Source organism: Pseudorca crassidens, chromosome 11 (assembly GCF_039906515.1).
Source record: "Pseudorca crassidens isolate mPseCra1 chromosome 11, mPseCra1.hap1, whole genome shotgun sequence".
Taxonomy (NCBI): Eukaryota; Metazoa; Chordata; class Mammalia; order Artiodactyla; family Delphinidae; genus Pseudorca; species Pseudorca crassidens.
The window spans coordinates 6,960,350-6,973,662 of NC_090306.1; positions in this window are offsets into that span (position 1 = coordinate 6,960,350).

The following is a 13,313-nucleotide window of genomic DNA, read 5'->3' on the forward strand; positions in this document are numbered from 1 at the left end:
ACGGGCTCTAGAGTGCAGGCTCAGTAGTTGTGGCGCACGGGCTTAGCTGCTCCACAGCATGTAGGATCTTCCCAGGCCAGGGCTCAAACCCCTATCCCTGCATTGGCAGGCGGATTCTTAACCACTGTGCCACCAGGGAAGCCCTGTATGGTTCTTATTTTATTGTTCCTTTCTCTTTGTATATTATGAAAACGAAGACTTTGTCATGGCTTTCACACATTTTTGCCAGTTTTTCTTTAAAAAAGGTTTTGATGATGTTTTATCACAATAGAAAGTTTTAATTTTATGTGGTTAGAAGTATAAGTTTTATCCTTTATAATTCACATATACTTTGCTTAAAACAGATCTGTATTAAAAAGACAACTATAGTTATATGGAGGTATATGATAGGTGGGTGGGGAGGAGATGTTGAGGAAATTTAAGAGAATGAGACCATTTAGTTATTCACTGTAAACTGAGGCAGTGGCTATGAGCATGGGGAATAGAAGACAGATTTGAGGGATTTTTTTTTTAATATAACACCTTTACTGAGATATAGTTTACATATACAGTTCACCTACTTAAAGTGTTACAGTTCAAGGGTTTTTAAGTATATTCACAGACATGTGCAACCATTAATCAATTTTAAAACATTTTATCACCCCCACGAGAAGCCCCATAACCATTAGCAGTCATTCTGCATTCCTCTTTAACTGCTTCCAGCCTCTGGTAACCAGTAAACTACTTCTGTCTATAGATTTGCCTGTTGTGGACATTTCATGGATGGAATCATAAAATATGTGACCTAATGTGACTGGCTTCTGTCACTTAGCATGATGTTTCAAGGTTCATCCATGTTGTAGCATGTATTAATACTTCATTTCTTTCTATGAACAAATAATATTTCATTGTATGATGATTATTACTGCATTTGTTTATCCATTGACCAGTTGATGGACATTTGGGTTTTTTCCATTTTTGGCTATTATGAATAATGCTGTTACGAACATTCTTGTTCAAGTTTTTATGTGGATATAGGCTTCCAGTTCCCTTGGGTATATATATTGGAGTGAAACTGCCAGGTCATATGGTAACTCTGTTTAACTTTATGAGGAACTACCGAACTATTTTCCAAAGCACTGTACCATCTTACATACCCACAAGCAATGTACGAGGGTTCTAATTTCTTCATATCCTCACCAACAATTGTTATTATGTATCTTTTTTTTATTACAGCATTCTAGTGGCTATAAAGTGCTATCTCATTATGAGTTTGACTTTCATTTCCTCATTGACTAAAGATGTTGAATGTGTTCTTTGCTTATTGGTCATTTGTATACCTTCTTTGGAGACATGTCTGTTCAAGTCCTTTGTCCATTTTTTAATTGTATTGTCTTTTTGTTCAGTTGTAAATTCTTACATATTCTGGATGTGCCCTTGATCGGGTATATGAGTTATGTTTGCTCATGTTGTATAGGTTGTCTTTTCACTTTTTTTGGTGGTATTCTTTGAAGCACAAAAATCTTTATGTTGATGAAGTCCAATTAATCTAATTTTCCTCTTGTTACTTGTACTTATGATGTCATATCACAAAAGCTCTTTCTAACTCAAGTCGGAAAGGTTTATGTTCAGATCTGTTATCCATTTTGAGTTAATTTTTATTTATGGTGTGAGGAAGGGATCCGACTTCATTCTTATGCTTGTGGATAGCCAATTGTTAACAGCATCTTTTCAAAACAAGATTTGATTTTGTCAATAACTATTCAGGGATTGAGGGACATTTTTTGAAAGCAGACTTGAAAGGACTTGACAACTGGAAGGTGAAGGAGATACAAGAGTGAAAAATTTTTGTTTGGGAGCTAGATAACTAGTAATGCCATTAACCAGTGTGGGCAAATCAACTAGAGGAGGAAGAGCAGAAGCAGCTTTGGAAGATTGGTTTGAGGCATGTTGAGCTTGAGATACTTACAGGATGTTCATGTGCAGATTCATGACAGGCCATTGTACATTTGGCTTGGAATTCAAAAGAATGGAGTGAAAAACCATAGATTTGGAAGTCCCCTTCTTCTGTGGGAAAAGTTGAGATAACCGAGAATCTGGTCAGAGATAAACCTGACGTTTAAGAATCACTGAGGGGGAAGAATCAATGAAAAAGAAGTAGAATTAGGAATGAGAGACGTTGAGAAGGCTACCTAGAGAATGGTGTGGGTGCTGAGGGAGGTTGGGGAGCTCATTAGCAATTTAAATGTTGAAGAGAATTTGATTAGGATAATAGCCAAGGAGGTCACTGGCTCTGCAGTTAGGTCATTCCTGTTTTTTGCAGCTGAAGAAGCTTCAACAGAGATGTTGCAATGGAATGTGGGGAAGAGTGCTTGAACCTTCAAGCAAAAAGTACATGTGTGCCTTGGAAATTATTGCTAAAGACTATAACTACCATCTTGGTAGCCTAAGGGAAGGAGCACGAGGAAGGCCGAATGCTTCTCTTTTCCTTTGATTGTGGCTGCATACTCCAGTACTTAACACAGCTGAGATAAGCCTGGAATGTTGTAGCAAAACTTTCTAAAGACTAGGAGATAAAAGAAGAGAAAAAGAATACTACAAGAGTTATGAGTAATAGATGTTTTACTTTTAGCGAGGTGATTCATTACAGAGCTATCTTCCTGAGAAGCTCCTGGCCTAGTTCCATTTGTCAGAGGCCGGCGTCACCTTGTACCTCTTGGGAGGGTTCTCAAACACCTCTAAACTCAAAGTCTAAGGGAGCAAGGTCAAGTTTCCTTATACATACGTGTAAGAGTTCTGGTTTTCTTTTTGTGGACCCACCTCTTTTCTCTAGATATGGGAATGTCCACTTTTTTCAGGGAGAAGCTACCTTCTCACAAAGGTGTGCCATAGGATTAATCATTATTTCAATAAAATAAATAAGAATTCCAGTCACACCAAAAATATTGTTAGTAACAGGTACGTAATTTCATATAGAGGGCTGAACGTCTGTGAGACCACTAGACATTCTGAAATAACTTGATGTTGAATGGGAGGGAAAGAAAAAGAAACAGAGTGTAGGTCACTCCTTGGAGGATTTTGACAGTGAAGGACAGAGTACCTTATGGGAAGCAGAGGTATAGAAAGAATGGGAGTGCTTCAGGATGGTGGTACTTTAGAATCCCTTGGCAGCAGGGATAGATAAGCAGGAAGTGAGAAACTTAAGGCAGAAACAGGAATAATGGACAGAACAGTGTCTTGAAGCATGGGTGGGATAAAATATGGAGAGGAGGATGGAAACCTCTAAAATAGGCAGGATTCTAGAAGGAATGGATTAAAGGTAAAGTGAGGGTAAGGAATGAAAATTAGCAAAATACATTTTCTGAAAAAGCATGGAGTCTGGTCATCTGGGTAAATGGGGAAAACAAGGGTTTGAAGAGGCTGGGAAAAGGTTTATTTCTCTGAATGCAATATTTTCTCCATACCCTAACACCTTGAGCAGTGCTTCTGCAGAGAGATGTCATTTCCTGTACTTAACCCTCCAAAGGTAAATGCTTTTGGTTGAATGAGTCCCTTGCCTAACAGTCCTTGTGTTTTACCCACCTGAAAAATCCCCAGAATTGGTTTAGCCTTCTTTGATACTACCCCCAGGATGCTAAAAAAAATAAACACAACCTGGAAGAGGATGGTACCATTATAAATTCATAGTCACCCATCTCACTGAGATATTAATAATGTTCAGCAATCTGTAATCATCTAATCCAAGTTTTTACCAAATTGAGGAACAATAATCCAGTTTATCTATATTATTATTTGCTTATCCATTTATTCAACAAATACTAATTGAGTGTCTAGTATGTACAGGCTCCTTCTAGATGTTAAGTATATGGGACAAATAATGTTGATAGACAAGGTCCCTGTTGTAATGGGGTCAGATAATAACCAAAGAAATATTTCCAGATAGTGATAAGACCTATGAAAAAAATTAAAACAGAAATGTGATAAATGGTGAGTGGGTCGAAGGACAACGTAGATAGCCTGGTGAAGGAGACCTTTTTGAGGAAGAGGCTTTGAGCTCAGACTTAAATGACAAGAAGCTCAGACATTTGAAGACCTTGTGAAGACATCTCCAGGCAGTCCTGTGCCAGAAGTGAACTTGATATAATAGAAAGACAGGAAAACAAAACAAAACTAAACTAAACAACCCTCCTATGGCTAGAGCTTAATGAATCAAGGGAATAGTGGTAGATAGTAAGGCAGGAAAAAGAGGTAGAGGCCAGGTACAGTTTTGACACTTCTGTGAAAAATGAGTTATAGAAGAATAGGAATGAAATCAGTAAGACTGATTAAGAGAGTACTGCAGCAGATCAAATGACAGATTTTGATGGTTTTGACAAGGGTGCTGCGGTGGAGGTAGGAGAGTGGAAGGAATCTGGGTAGATTCTGGACGTAAAGCTGACAGTTCTTGCTGTTGGATTAGATGTGGGAGGTGGGAGAGAAATCCTGCATAGCTCCTAGCATTTTGGCTTTGGCAAAGGGGTGAATAGTAATAATGTTTACTAGATGGAGGAGAGTAAGGAAGGAAAAGATTTGGGGGGTTGGAAGAGAAACCGGTACTTCTGTCTGGCTAGGCTTGGTTTGAGATGCCTTTTGGCCATTCAGATGCAGATATCAGACAGGCTATAGATCTATGACTCTGGAAATCAGGAAGTAAGTCAGCAGTGAGAAACTTACTACCTTTCAAGGTAGCCTATTATGTATTGGATAGCTCTAATTACCAGCAAGTTCTTTCTATTACATTGAGATGATTATAAGTGTAGTATAAATATGATGCCCATTTCCATCTGAGGTTACTGAAAAATACATATTTTTGGAAACACAGCAAATGTCTGAAGGAAATTAGTGTGCTCTCTCCTAATGTCTTTTATTCTCTACGCTAATAATCCTAGTTTCCCCAGCTGCTCTGCAGGACCTTGTTTCCAGATTCTTCAACATCCTGGTCACATCCTTTTTAAAGTAGGATGCCAAGGACTAAAGTGACCTGAATAACACACCCAAAATGTGGGACTGTTTTCCCTCTGATTTGTTATTCTTTCAGAAATATGTTCACTTTTTATAATTTGTCTGTGTTCTGTCTTGTCATTCATGTGTTAGGGTCCCTGCCTGAGGCATGCGACATTTCTTCTAATTTTCTCCTAATCTGTTGTTGATTTGAAAATCAAATAACCAACTTATGCTTTGTATCAGATATTAACAGTTTGCTTTGTATGTTTGGAATATTTTATAATAGCTTAAAATGGAGAGAGAGTATGTGCTTTCTGAGAGGGGCCACCTGAGCCATTCTGTGAGTAAAGCTTTGAACTCTAGTGAGAAATTTTTTTTTCCTTACTTTGTTTTTCTAATCTATATTCAAACTAAGTGAGTTTTTCAAATAGTTGATTTCCAGATGGGTAAGGTATTTCAGTCCTTTACGAAAGGAACTTCTTAGAGATTTTCTCAGTCTAGGGCACTGGTTCTCAACTTGCGGTGATTTTGCTCCCCAGGGCCATTTGGTAATTTCTGCAGACTTATTTCATTGCTATGACTTGTGGCAAAGAGAATGCCACCTACATCTAGTGGGTAGGGTCCAGGGATGCTGCAAAACATCCCACAATGCACAGGACAGGCCCCAGTAACAAAGAGTTATCTGGCCCCAAATGCCAGTAGTACCTAGATTTACAAACCCTGGACCATGGTATCTCCCTGATGGTGTTTACTAACCTCATTGAAAAAAAAAGGTTAATAAAACCTACATGAAAAAAATCGACACAATTTAAACTTAATGAATTAATTCTGCTTCCAACTAATCACTGCACTCTCCCTTTATCTCATGCCAACCATCTGTTAACAATCTTTCTATAATTTAATGGGACAATATTGAAGCACAACTTTTTTTCACCTAAGAAAATGTTTTCAGAGCCCCAATTTTCTGTCACCGCTCTCAGTCTCCATCCTGTTTAGAATATTAACAATGTTCAGTGATCACATTTGGACATTATTTTCATATGCTCTCATTTAAAGCAAAATCAGGGAGTTCCCTGGTGATCTAGTGATTAGGATTCAGTGCTTTCACTGCCAAGGGCCCGGGTTCAGTCCCTGGTTGGGGAATTGAGATCCCGCAAGCCTCGAGGCGTGGCCAAAATAAATAAATAAATACTATAAATAGAGTAAAATCGCGGTCTCATTTATCTCACTGACCTTTCTGGCCTTTCCTTTCTCTTCCCCATATTTTGCTCATTCTTTCCATCTGTAAGGTCATGTTTCTTGAGAAGAGGAACAATCCTGCTTTTCTACTAGATAAATACAACACAACTTAAACCAGAAGCTCTGTTCTCCTTATCTTTCAGGTGCCCCAATGAGGCATGTGGCTATTCTGGGACGTGGCTGTGCAGACATGTTCACTAGTTTGCTATTAGTGAGACAGGCGGAGGCGGAGTCACTGTCCTGTCACTGGCTGTACTTAGAGGCCAAGGTGTGGGCACCAAGAGGAATGCTTTTTACTGCATGTGCTCCATGCTGGGAGCAGCTCCAGTCTTTTCCTGGGGCCGTTTTGTTTCTTGGTATTGATGGCAGCTGTCAAGATCAAAGAGGGACTAGTGAGACAGGGGTAAATAGCTTCACTCTCAGGGTACCTGAAAGGAGCAAAGGCTGATGGAAACTCTGAAGTGCAAGGGGAGCAATAAATTCTTTCTTTAGCCATACCCAGAAACAACAACTAGGTAGCTCTTTTCAGATGCTTCTAAGTTTTCAAATTACAACTGTGATACCACTCAGAATCTAGTGGCAAAAAATAAGCCTTCCCCAATACCTTTGTGTTCTAGAGCTAGAGATTCATTCATTCATTCAGATATTCATTGAGTATGTCTACATGTACCAGGCACAAAAATGAACCAGGGAAACTTCTAAACATTTGGAAATTTCAAGTGTGTGTTTGAGAGAGAAATGATGAGTGCATACCTAATTCGTAGTCAAAATATCTACATAATTGATCTCCTTTCTTCCATGGGGTAATAATTGCTCTGCATGCATGAATCCCCAAGTATTTGTACAGACAGTGTGTTTGAGATGGCAGAGAGTAAATCAGCTGGGCTCCTTCCCCTTCAGCCTTAAGACTACCTGTTAGGATTAGAGAATTGAGACACAGATTTAACTACTTAACTAATATTAGCATAGTGTATAGCACAGCAAGTTAATGCCATAGTCTGAGCAGCTACCTGGGTCTTCTAACTTCCAACCTTGTCATTGTTCTAAAAATATACGTGAGAGAAGATTGTTTGCAGAAAACGCTCTCTGCCACTGTACCAAGTTGGTTTCTATCTAGAAAGCCTTCTGGCTGAAACAATGGATAGGATAATGAAATGAAGCAACAGAGTTTGGGGTTGAGAGCTGGGGTGGAGGGATGAAATGGAGAGGGGAAATTAGAAGAAGCACAGAGTGGGGAGACTATATTTTAGCTGTGGCAAAGCATGTAAGATAAAAGTGATGCATTTGGTGTCTCTGGAGTACAAGTGGTATGTTGGTGCTGTAAAAAAGGGAAAAAATGCGGTAAGATTTTGCTTTATTCTTCAACTAAGGGCTTACACTCAAAGTAGCATGTCAGGGCTTCCCTGGTGGCGCAGTGATTGAGAGTCCGCCTGCCGATGCAGGGGACACGGGTTCGTGCCCCGGTCCGGGAAGATCCCACATGCCGCGGAGCAGCTAGGCCCGTGAGCCATGGCCGCTGAGCCTGCGCGTCCGGAGCCTGTGCTCCGCAACGGGAGAGGCCACAACAGTGAAAGGCCGGCATAACGCAAAAACAAACAAACAAAGTAGCATGTCCAGTATTCAAAGACTGCTGCAGCAGAGCCTGAACTTGGTTTTAGAAAAGTGTTCTCTCTTACTAGATTCCTGTAAGGACCCTACTCTTCAGCAAAATTGGACAAAGCACTCTTCCCCAATCCTCTGCACAGACTTCCTAGCACCGTTCCTTTGCCCAGGCCATCCCATCTTCCTGAGATGCTCTTCTCTAATCTCTGCCTACCTCTTATCTTACCCATCTTTCAAGAGCTATTCCAAATTCTAACTTCTGGAAGATTCTAACTTCAGAAGCCTTTCTGGATTGTTTCCACATGAATAAAGTCTCTCAATTCTCTGACTTCCTTCAGCACTTTCTTTTCCGGTGCCCTCCATGGGCCAAATTGTAATCAAGCCGACGGCAGGAACGTGGGGGGCTCTGCACTGTTCAGCAGAGTACTGTGCGGTTTTGTAGGCTCTCTCGGCATATATGTATGTATATATTATAATTTTTCTAAAAATTGCCTTTAAAAAAAAATTAAAATCTTCTCAGAGTTAGAAAACTGTTGTTTTTATTAGATGTTATCTTCTCCAAAGATTGAGAGGTCCAAGAATGCAGCTAAGGGGCAGAAATAGAGACTGGATTTGGAAGAAGCAAAGTTTCTGGCTAAGATATGGGGACAAGTATGACTTCAGGTACAGGGAGATATTGGAAAAGAGAATCAGAGAGACAAAAGGAGCCTGAAGATGGTGGCTTATAACCTGGGGAAATGGAAAGAAAAGACAAAGGAGCCAGAAAGAGAAGGAACTGTAGAAATTTTGAGATACAAATATTGAGATGGATGGAGGAACAGTCAAGAGACTAAAAGGGTTATGTCAAAGGGAAAGACCTTAGCTTTTGCTTGTCTTTGGGAGGTTCCTTTTCATACATGTCAGAAAAGGAAATGGAAAACAATACAGAAGTAAGCAAGTAACCATATCCTCTTTATAACCTCCTGCTGGTCCCTTCCTTGGAAATTGAAATGACTCATGGAGGCATATGAGAATAAATAAACACTTCCCAGGAACGGTCTCTGTTCTTAGCAAGGTTCTGTCTGCAGCTGTTTCCTCCAGAATCCTGTATGATCTGGTTCAAGACATGACTGTGTCTTTCCCCTCTGTGTCTCTACATATATTTCAGGTCCCTGGGTTTGCTTATGTCTATTGCCTTAATGCCTCTGTTCTGTTCCTCTAACTGTGGGCTGTATGTCTCCATCCATTTCTGTAAGTTGTTTATGGTATCTTATCACTTGTGCAGTTCCTCTTAATTATTTATTTATTTATTATTTATTTATTTATTTTGGCTGCGTTGGTCTTCGTTGCTGCCCGCAGGCTTTCTCTAGTTGCAGTGAGCAGGGGCTACTCTTCGTTGTGGTGCGCGGGCTTCTCATTGTGGTGGCTTCTCTTGTTGCAGAGCATGGGCTCTAGGCACGCGGGCTTCAGTAGTTGTGGCAATGTGGGCTCAGTAGTTGTGGCTCACAGGCTCGGTAGTTGTGGCTCGCGGGCTTAGTTGCTCCACGGAATGTGGGATTTTCCTGGACCAAGGCTCAAGCCCATGTGTCCACTGCATTGGCAGGCAGATTCTTAACCACTGTGCCACCAGGGGAGTCCCTGCAGTTCCTCTTTTGACTGTCTGAAGTCTCATCTATGTCTGTGCCTTTTCCTTTTGCCTTAGTCTTTTATTTTTCTCTCTGTACTCTCCCACTCTGCTTCTGTCACTGCTTTTCTTTACCAGTTGGCTTACTGTGGTCCCATCCCCATAGCAACCCCTCTCTGGGGAGGAATGAGGGGAAAGGGAAAGAAGAGAGAGCCTAGAATCAGATGGACAGGGAGAAGCTGGGTTGGAGTTGGAGGGTGACCTTTTGGATTGAGTCCTGAAACAGAGTACAGACAAACTATGTAGGTGGATGCCAGCCAAACTACACAAACTCCTACTGGAACATATACTGGGTGCCCAAATCCAGCCCCAGCTAGTAAATTCGTCCTGTTTTTCATTCTGCCAGGCTTGTCATCTTTTATTCCCTCTCTTGTGATCCAGATTAACTCTTTCTTTCTGTTTATAAGCTTTATGATTTTTATACCTGTGTGGTTTGGAGTGTATTGTACCTTGAAAAGTGATTTTCTTAAAGATTCATGAATATTCACGTTGGAACCACGAGGTCTTTCTTTAGATGTACTAGGGTTTTTCACTAGGATTCCTTCTGGACACCTTAATTTTTTTTTTTTTTTTTTTTTGGCCATGCTGGGAGGCTTGCAGGATCTTACTTCCCCAATCAGGGATGAAAACCAGGCCCTCGGCAGTGAAAACGTGGAGTCCTAACCACTGGACTGCCGGGGAATGCCCTGGACACTATAATTTAAGGGATAGTGGAGAACAATTGGAATGGCCTTAGAAAAGGACAACAAAAGTCAACTGTGAAATGATATTGTACATTCTCATTAGGACCAGAATGGTAGATAAGAGATTTAATAAGCAAGAAAGAAGATTTTACCAACAATGGGATTTGTTTTACATAAGGAAAGTTTACTCAGTGAGATAATGGAATTATTCTGCCCAGAGATACCTTTAAAACCAGATAGAATCCATGTCTCTGTAAAGGAAATGGGCTAGATAAGTACTTCTCAAACCTGAGCTCCCTTTCCCATTGCTTCCCTTGACCCCCCACTGGAGAGCTTGTTAAACACAAATTCCTGAACTCCACCCCTTAGAAATTGGGATTCTTAGGTCAGGAGAGAGGGGAGTGTAAGAGGGGGTAGAGGGTTTTTATTTGCATTTCTAACGGACTCCCTGGAGATGCTGACGCTGCTGGTCCACAACTTGAGTAACACGAGTCTGATGATTCCGAGAGTCAGGGAACACAACTGACATTCATGGTACATAAATGTGTGGATACTGCATTGCTCTTTGATTAAAAGTATCTTTTTCTTTGGGAATGGAGGAGTGTGAACGAGCTAACTCAGATAGGTTTTGGTTTTTTGTGCCCAGCTGCAAGCTGTGATACCCATTGGACTCCTTTCTTTCTTCTGTAGAGTGACCAACCATCCCAGTTTGCCCAGGGCCTTTCTGTGCTGAACTGGGACAGTTCAGGAAACCCGGACATCTGGGTGACCTCTCCATTCACGTGAGGCTGGATAACATCTAATAAAAACAATAAGAAACAGCAGTTTTCTATATCTGAGAAAAGGAAAAATGAATTTGAGTCATAAATTAGGACTAGAAATGTGGTTTTCAGTCCTAATTCATAACTTATTAATTTTATGACTTTAAATTGGGCATTTAAATCTCCCTGTTTCAGTTTCTACCTGTAAAATGGAGACAGCATTACCTACCCTTCTTACTTCACAAAAAAAATTTTTGAAGATCAATTAAAACAATGTATATAAAAGATTTTTATGAAAATACCATACACATATTAAGACAGAGATGTCACTCACTTGTTTTTATTTAGCATTTATTATTTATTGCCAAAAAATAGCAACACAGCAACCCAATTCCTAAGTATACACCCAAGAGAAAAGAATTCATATGTATGGCAAATGACAGGGATGTTTTATAATAGCTCAAAACTAAAAACAATAATGGAGTAGTGTGAATGTGTACATCAACAGGAGACTGGATACATAAAAGTTGGTATGTCCACAAATGGAATACTACTCAGCAGTAACAAGGAATGAATTGCTGATTCACACCACGTAATACTCATAGACACTATGTTAAGTGAAAAAGAAAAAAATCCTAGCACAGAAGAGTGCATACTATATGATTTCATTTACATAAAGATCAAGAACAACAAAATTAATGATGATAGAAGTCAGTATAGTGGGTTCCTCTGGGGAGGGAGGCTATAGACAGGCACAAGGAAACCTTCTAGGGAGCTAGAAGTGTTTTAGAATTTGGATCTTAATCTGGGTGGTGGTTGTACTGTACAGGTGAATATGGATGTAAATATTCACCCAGCTGTATACTTAACACTAAGACATTTTTACCTGCCCACCCAGCTGTATACTTAACATTAACCCATTTTTACCTGCCCACCCAGCTGTATACTTAACATTAACCCATTTTTACCTGCTTTCCTGTTTGTGTTTTATACTTAAGTAAAGCAGAAAAAAGAAAGAAAAAGACATAAAAGGAAGAAAGAACTCACCCTCACTTCTAACACCACTAGAGGGCAAATTCTTTTTTTTTTTTTTAAATGTTTCAACTCCAACAGCTCAGCACTGTTAAGAGGCTCGGTTTTGTAATTTGAACATCTACTATATGAATCTAGAGGTTATCCCCTCGCTTGAAGTTGGTGGTCAGACATCTCCGTTTCTAGACTTGAGCAACATGTGACAGTAAAGGGAAGTGGAAGCCCTGTGTCACTGGTTCAGGAAGAGGGCTATGTTTACATCAACATTGCAACCAATCTTCTTGTTGTTTTTCCTTCCTTTTTTTCTTAGTTTTCACCTTTGTGTCCTTATGCCTGCTTTTCTTTCTTTCCGTATTTTTTTTTCTTTCTTTCTTTCTTTCTGTGGCTGCGCATCTTATGGGATCTTAGTTCCCCGACCAGGGATTGAACCTGGGCCCTCCGCAGTGGGAGCGTGGAGTCCTAACCACTGGACCACCAAGGAATTCCCATGCCTACTTTTCTTAGATTGATTTTTCACCCTCCCCGCCAAATAGCATACCCTTTAGGGACGGGGGCGGTCTTCAAATTTTCTTCATCTCTGGTCAGTAGCCTACTTTCCCATCTTTTCTAAATGTGTCTGATTAAACTCAATGGTATATGCTGACATTTTCTTTTATGAGTCTATCCCAGGGACTTACATCCTGTCCCCCTGCCCAAAGAGCCTTCCAGTAGCCTTTACAGCTGCATTCTCAGACTTTATTTGTTTGGGAACAGTGCCTGTGACAATTCCCACTCTAATTAAGCCTTCCATCCACACCTCCAGGGCATTCTCCCCATTTTAGTGCTTTCCCACCCTGCTTTCTCCTCAGCAGCTGTTCCGGGTCTAGTGCGCTTCCTTCACCTTCAGCCTTCCTCAGGAAAAGAGAAAACTTAGGAAGAAAGAAGTCATTTATTTCTCAGGAAGGATTAGACAGCTGACCAAGTTGTCTGAGGATCTAAACAGGGGGTGGGGGGATGATCAGAAATACATAAGTGGAAGTAGAGCAGAAAGCATGAGTCGCATTATACTGCCTTCCCTTTTAAATTGAGTAGTTGTAGTTTTTAATCTCTGTAACATCGGTGTTTGTTTCATAGAAGGTACTTAATAAATATTTGCCGATATATGAAAAAGGTGAATGCGTGAGACTAAAACTATACAGTATGATTAAAAAATGACAGGAAGTGCAGCAGGAATCAGGGTGCTGAGGACACTTTGTAAGATGCAAATCTGTCCGGCGGTGGATGCATGGGCGCGTATATCTGTCAAAAGTCGTCGCCCTGGACACCCAGCATGTAAATGAAATTGACTTCAAAAAAAGAGTCAGGGCGCTGCAGGTACGTAAAGAACGGGAC